This window comes from Rhinolophus ferrumequinum, chromosome 10 (genome assembly GCF_004115265.2).
Source record: "Rhinolophus ferrumequinum isolate MPI-CBG mRhiFer1 chromosome 10, mRhiFer1_v1.p, whole genome shotgun sequence".
NCBI lineage: Eukaryota > Metazoa > Chordata > Mammalia > Chiroptera > Rhinolophidae > Rhinolophus > Rhinolophus ferrumequinum.
Window position 1 is genome coordinate 6,660,575 of NC_046293.1, and position 6,206 is coordinate 6,666,780.

The following is a 6,206-nucleotide window of genomic DNA, read 5'->3' on the forward strand; positions in this document are numbered from 1 at the left end:
TGGAGTCCCGCCTTAGTGCCAGCAGTGGCCCTGCCTCAGCCTGGAAGGGGCAGTCTGTCTTGCCCCGAGTCCCCGTGCCAACACTGTGTCACCACCTGGGGCAGGCCTCTTCCAGGCCCAGATGCTTCCTCTGTTGTTGCCAGTTCCCCTCTAACAGCTGGGTGGGTGGTGCCCAGGACAGGGCAGTGATTCAGGGGCGTCAGGGAGGGTGGAGGTCCTGACGGGGCCTGTTTCACCTGCCTGGCCCCACCTCGCCTTTGTCCATCTTTGGGCCATAGCTCCACTGGTCCCTGGATTGCTTCATTCGTGGACCTGGCTGAGCTGGACACCATCCAGTTTTCACCACGGGCTCTGCTGGCTGCAAAGTTAGGAGACCCTGGGTCTGGATAGCAAGGTCACTTCACAGGGTTGGCCTGGAGTGGACGGCACCGCCCTGAGATTCTTTCCTCCGTTGCCACCTGTGGGCAGACAGGCAGCCCAGCAGACCCTCCTCACCGCTTACCTTTGCAGCACACCTGGGGAGCCTGTGTCGCCACACGAATGAAGAGGTCCATCCATTTTCTTAGGGGGGCAGCATTTCCTAATTGGCTGTGGACGCCTCAAATGACTTCTTCCTTGGCCAGGTGGCACAGATGTCTTGCCCTGCTTCTCCCCATACGAGGTGATATAGCAGGAAGCAGGTGGAGGTCTGGCCAACTGCAACCCCTACCTTCTTGCCAGGCCCTGTTCTGAGCTCTGGGGCTACAGGTGCTCGCTTTAGGGAGCTCTCAGTCTGGTGCAGGAGGCCAGCAACTGTGGCCCGCTGTGGGGACGGTGGGCAGGGAGGTGAGGGAAGCCTTCAGGAATTCAGGGAGCAAGAACTGAGTCCTGAGGTTCAAGTAGGATTTCTGGGTGATATCTGACAGATGGAGAAACTGGCTCAGGGCTGAGTAGGGGCTTGTCTGAGGTTCTGTGGCCTGGCTCTTCTTTCCTTCCAGGCCACCTGGGGCTGGCCCTTATTCCCTCCTAGGTCAGGCATGTGCAAGCCTCAGCTCAGATTGAGAACCACAGATCTCATTTAGCCACATGACAGACCATCAGAGCCTGGCTCCTGGACCCCGCGCAGTGAGGAGGGTCCTATGGTCCCAGGAAGGCAGGCCTTGACCGCCCAGCCCCCATCCTTCAGCTCAGCGGTTGGTCGGGAAGGGGCAGGGAAGGACCTAGGGGCCTCTAGCTTGCTGCTTACTGAGAAAGCTGCAGCCTTTGGGATTCTCTCAGAACCACAGCCAACCTTAAGATTGCATGGGTCCCTAAGCACCATGATTTGGGGTCTGTAAGATCATAGCTGCCTCAGCCTGGGACCTCCACATGTGAGGGGCCTGCTCAGCACCATGCTGTTCCCACTGAAGGGACCTCAACCAGCAATTCCACTGACTAGAAAAGCCCCAGGAAGCAGCACATCCTGATAACAAGAACCTATAACTACTCAGGCCAATATTGGGGAAACGGATCAAGTCCAAAGCCACACAGTGGGGTGGTACACAATGGTGAAGACACGGCAGCTATGGTTACGTGTGTACCATACTCACCACAGGTGAATCCATGGCAGTGTTGAGTGAAGAGAATCTCTGAGCGATACCATTAGCAAGTAAACGTGGTTTAGTCTGTAATGACGCTGTTATCGCTGAAACAGCTGCTAAACGCAGCATTCACGATAGGAGTTATTCCAGGGAAGGCAGGGAACAGGACAGGGTGGAAGCACCAACATGCAGCGATCTGAGTCCATCCACCTGATAGCCATATTCTTAAAAAGGAAATAACACACAGGAGACCATTTTTTGAAACAAAAGGCACAAACCATAAGGAAATATACTTACATAAAACAATGTAAAGCAGAGATGGAAAAAGAACATAAAAGTGATGACAAGGTGATTGGGTAGGAAGAGCCGAGTGTGGTATAACCAGGACTAGGGTGAGGACAGACATTCGACTGCAGATCGGGGAAAGGACATGAGCAAATTCACAGAAGAGGAAACCTGGAAAGCAAGCCCCCAAAACGTCCCACCTCACTGGTCATCAAGGAAATGTCAAGTCAGTCCACACAAGACTGGCAAATAACCGTTGAGGACACCGGGAACGATATTACACATTTTACACATTGCTGGAGGGATGTCACACTAATAGGACCACTTTAGAGAGCAATTTGGCAAATACTAAGAGTCGGGAACGTGCTCTTTCCCCTTTGGCGTGCCACTGAAGAGCCTGGTGTCGCCATGGGCTGCCGCCCCACCCGGGGTTACCGGTGTTGTAAGAACAAGCCGTACCCAAAGTCTCGCTTCTGTCGAGGTGTCACTCCTCTTTGACCTGGGGCGGAAGAAGGCAAAAGAAGATGAGTTCCCACTCTGGCCACATGGTCAGATAAATATGAGCAGCTCCCTTCTGAAGCTCTGGCTGCCGCCCGTATTTGTCAACAAGTACACGGTGAAAAGCTGTGATGCGTGCGGCTCCACCCCTTCCACGTCACCCGCGTCAACAAGCTGTGCTGTGCTGGGGCTGACAGACCAGACAGGTATGCGGGGTGCCTTTGGAAAGCCCCAGGGCACAGTGGCCAGGTCCACATTAGCCACGTCGTCGTGTCCATCTGCACCAAGCTGCAGAGCAAGGAGCATGTGACAGGCTCCACACAGGGCCAAGTTCAAGTCTCCTGGCCGCCAGAAGACCCACATCTCCAAGAAGTGGGGTTTTAACTATGTTTAAGGCGGATGAGTTTGAAGACATGGTGGCTAACAGGTGGCTCATCCCAGAGGGCTGTGGGGTCAAGTACATCCCTAATCGTGGCCCCTGGACAAATGGCAGGCCCTGCACTCAGGAGTCTTGGTGCTGCCCCTTCTTTGCACCCACCAATAAACTATAGTTCCTGTCCAAAACAGAAAGAGAGAAAGGAAAGGAATACATGTAGCCTGTGACCCCAAATTCCATTTCTAAGGATCTACTTTAGAGAAACTTGCACATTGCATTGCATACAAGGAGACAAGTTCAAGGGCAGTTAAGCGATACCAGAAAATTAACCTGAATGGCCATGGGTAGGAGAATAGTTAAATTGCGGCACATGAGTGAATATGCGGAAGTTAATAACCCCAATGCAGAAGCTACCCGCATCCACATGAAGGAATCGCGAAAATGTTGAGCAAAAAAGCAAGTTGCAAAATAATATGCATTGCTTCATACATTACAAAATGTATTGCCATATACTGTAGTAAAATTATACTACCTCGTGAAAGTGGTTTCCTGTGGGTGGAAAAACAAGGAGGGGTGGGAGGCTTCAGCTGAATCTGTAATGGAAGTGAAAGCAGGGACTGGTACTGTCCACCCATGTGCACAGCAGCATTACAGCAGCCCTGGTAGAAGCCACCCAGGTGTCCCATCAGCAGAAGAACAGATAAAAAGTGCTGCATATATACAATGGCCTTTATTCGGCCATAAAAAGGAATGAAATTCTATACATGCTGCAACATGGATGAACCTTGAAACATTATGCTAAGTGAAAAAAGCCAGACATGAAAGGACTAGTATTAAGTGATTCCACTTACAATGAGTTACCTAGAGTAGGCAAATTCATAGAGAACAGAAAGTAGAAGAGAGGTTCCCAGGGGCTGGGGCGAGGGGAGGAAAGGGGAGTTAGTGTGTAATGGCTACAGTTTCTGCTTGGGATGATGGCAAGTTTCTGGAAATGGATAGTGGTGATGGTTGTGCACCACTGTGAATGTATTTCACACCACGGAACTGTGCATTTAAAATGGTTAAAGACATCAGTTTCATGTTACGTATATTCTACTTTATTAAAAAAAAACCTAAATATAAAGATAAAACTAGATCTTTTAGGAGATAGTGTAGGTGAATGTCTTCAAAACCTTGGAGTAAGAAAAAGATCATAAGTTAATCTACATTTATCCTCTTTGGTTTGTTATTATTATAGGATATTCAGACAATGGACTCTGTGTGGCAATGAAAACAGCTTTCTGTTCATCAAAAGGCATCATTAAGGGAGTAAAATTAAGGCAAGTCACAGAGGGAGAAAATAATTGCAATATATTAAAATAACATTCTGGATATATAGAGTTTCTAAAAATTAATAAAGAAAAGATAATAGAAAAATGAGCAAAAGGCTAGAATGGGCACCTCACAAAAAGATACGAAAAGGTGCTTAATTTCAGTAGTCTTCAGAGCAACTCATTAAAATCACACTGTGGGGGGAAAATAAGGGATAAAAAGGAAAAGAAAAAACTAATAAAAACAAAATCATGAGGGGCCAGCCCGGTGGCTCAGGTGGTTAGAGCTCTATGCTACTAACTCAGAAGGCTGCCAGTTCAATTCCCACATGGGCCAGTGGGCTGTCAACCACAAGGTTGCTGGTTCAATTCCTTTTGTCCCGCAAGGGATGGTGGGCTCCAACCCCTGCAACTAAGATTGAACGCGGCACCTTGAGCTGAGCTGCCGCTGAGCTCCTGGATGGCTCCGTTGGTTGGAGCGCGTCCTCTCAACCACAAGGTTGCCGGTTCAACTCCCGCAATGGATGGTGGGCTGCGCCCCCTGCAACTAGCAACTGGCAACTGGACCTGGAGCTGAGCTGCGCCCTCCACAACTAAGATTGAAAGGACAACAACTTGACCTGGAAAAAAAAAAATAAAGTCCTGTTCCCCTTCCCCGATAAAATCTTAAAAAAACAAAAACAAAAAAAACCCAAAATCATGATACCATGATATCCTCACCAGAATGACTACAATACAAAAAACAGCTGATACCAAGCTGAGGTGAGGATGTGGAGCAACTGGAACTCTCATATACGGCTGGTGAATGTGTGGTTGGTACAACCACTTTGGGAAACTCGGGCATTGAAGTTGAAAATAAGCATATTCTAAAACCAGCAATCCCATCCCTAGGTATGTCCATACAGAAACGGGTTGCGATATGTTCACAAAAAGATGTGCGAACTTGGTAAGCAGCACTTCATATTAGCCCCACCCCAGAAACAACCCAAATGTGCATCAGGGGTGGAATGGATAAAGAATTGTGGTCCAGGGAGGTACCAAGAAGGCGGAGGTGGACATGCCCACCCGAGCAGGGCGGCATAGTTCAATATCGATATCATTTAGAACTGCCAATGCATGATGATAAAAAGCAGACCAACTTGAAGTAGGTCCCACTGTATTTAAATTCCCTACCAATGGTACAGCCTCTTATTGCTTGCATCTGGGGCAGATTGTTCTCCCACCTCAGTCCCATGCCACTGTTCTGGAACATTTATAGAATGGAAGGCTGGGATGCTATATAAAAATGAAAATTAACAAAATTTAAAAATATGCATCACAGGTATTCACAAACATAATCTTGAGTGAAAGAAACCAGACATAAAAGAATACACATTGTGATTCCACTGAAAAGGAATATGCTGAGTGAAACAGCACATGCAGAAGGCGGTGTGTGGTGTGGCACTATTTCTGGTTAAAAAACAAAAAAAGCCAAATGGAGTAACATAAGATGCAATTTCATCAGAAACACAGATCTGAAAAAACATAGGATACATAAATGTTTGCTATTATCTGGATGAACTATTTCACTTTTTAAAATGCACACGTGTCCAGGAAGGTAATTTATTTGTATATTTTTTGCAACATTGTAATAGCAAAAACTTGGAGGCAACAGAGATTAGTGGGTAAGTAAAGCTGATACATTTATACCATGGAATACTATACAATAGTCAAAATGAATATGACTAAGAATCAATTTGGATAGCTCCCAAGAATCTGAGGTTGAGTGAAACAAAAATATCGCAGAATATTGTATGTACAGTATTAAATTGTAAGTACATGTATAAGAAGCACAAACAGAAAGGACAGAGTTAACCATTCCTGAGTACCTACTATGTGCCAGGTGCCCACCTTAACCCCCATAGCAACCCTCTGAGCAAGTTAGTAGTAGTATATTTTTTTCTCCCTGAGTAGGAAACTGAGGTTCCATGAGGCCCATCCAGGGTCCCGCACCCACAGCCAGAGGTCCCACAGCCCCTCATGGCCCCTCCCTGCCGAGCTGGCCCAGGTACTTGGCTGCCCAGGCCGGGCCTTCAGGCCTGGGCTGAGATCCTGAGCCACACTGGGCAGGAGGCCCTGTAACTCCAGCCGCTGCCCCCGCCTCTGCCCTCCCCTCTTTCTTCTCAGCCTCTGGCTGGG

The 6,206-nt window shown here is 48.0% G+C and overlaps 1 pseudogene; it reads left to right on the forward strand.

Annotated features, from left to right (window-relative positions):
• Positions 1–68: 68 nt before the first annotated feature.
• LOC117028298 (60S ribosomal protein L10-like) lies at positions 69–2,886 on the forward strand (annotated as a pseudogene).
• Positions 2,887–6,206: the final 3,320 nt, after the last annotated feature.